The sequence below is a fragment of the Fukomys damarensis genome, unplaced genomic scaffold, assembly GCF_012274545.1.
Source record: "Fukomys damarensis isolate Sample0158 unplaced genomic scaffold, DMR_v1.0_HiC HiC_scaffold_16, whole genome shotgun sequence".
Lineage (NCBI taxonomy): Eukaryota > Metazoa > Chordata > Mammalia > Rodentia > Bathyergidae > Fukomys > Fukomys damarensis.
In genome coordinates this window covers 84,361,934-84,362,674 of record NW_022900928.1, presented here as the reverse complement: position 1 = coordinate 84,362,674, position 741 = coordinate 84,361,934, and the positions used below count along the sequence as shown (strand labels likewise).

The window sequence follows — 741 nt, the reverse complement described above, 5'->3', positions numbered from 1 at the left end:
ATGCCAGTTTTGGGGACCGTAAAGGCTTGAGGCTTCCGGGTGACAGGGATAAGACCACGGGCGTGGGTGGGTGCTGCCCTGACTCAGTGAGACAGGGCTGCGAAGAGCCCCCACGCCGGATAGCTAGGCTGAGGCAGCGAGGAGAGGGCCGTGACAGTCAGGGCAGGTTGGTAGGGTGGAGGCATTGACTCCCCCCACCCGGAGCACTGGGACCCGCACCTGCCAGGGAGTGCAGTCGGACACCGCGGCCAGGTGAGTCCTCCGGTCCTCCAGGTTAGAGGCCGCTTAGCCCAACACCTTCTCAGCCTTAAATCCCAGGAAGGCCCCGCCTCCGATCCATCTAGAACCTTCGCGAAGGCTGGAGCTGGACGAGAACGAGTACGAGCCGCGGCGCGGATGGTAGCGTTCGCGCATGCGCGGCGTCAGGGCCGGGCGGAAGTTAACGTCGCCGCGCGGCCGCCGCGTGACGCATTTCCTGTTTGTTGTTGGAGAAAGGAGAGAAAGGAAAGCGCGAGGAGCCGCCGCCGCCAGTACCAGGTCACCGTGCCGGACCCGCGAGAGCACCGGCTGCACACCTCCCTCTTTTGCGCCGCCGGTCGTCTGCGTCCTCGGTGAGAGATGGGCCGTCGTGGGCTGAGGTTTGGGCAAGGGGCCCATGCGGCCGGGCGGCGGAGCTGACCCGCTGCCCTGGCGGTAGCGTTTGGGTTGACCGGGTCGCCGCCGGCCCGGGAAGGCTGTGGA

At 66.9% G+C, this 741-nt stretch overlaps 1 protein-coding gene across 1 annotated transcript in view; it reads left to right on the top strand.

Annotated features, from left to right (window-relative positions):
• Window positions 1-473: 473 nt before the first annotated feature.
• Dnajb6 (DnaJ heat shock protein family (Hsp40) member B6) overlaps window positions 474-741 on the top strand; it is a 66,554-nt gene continuing 66,286 nt past the window's right edge. Inside the window, exon 1 of the mRNA XM_010641613.3 lies at window positions 474-611. The gene's annotated coding sequence lies outside the window, so the exon portion shown is untranslated. The remainder of the gene's footprint in view (window positions 612-741) is intronic.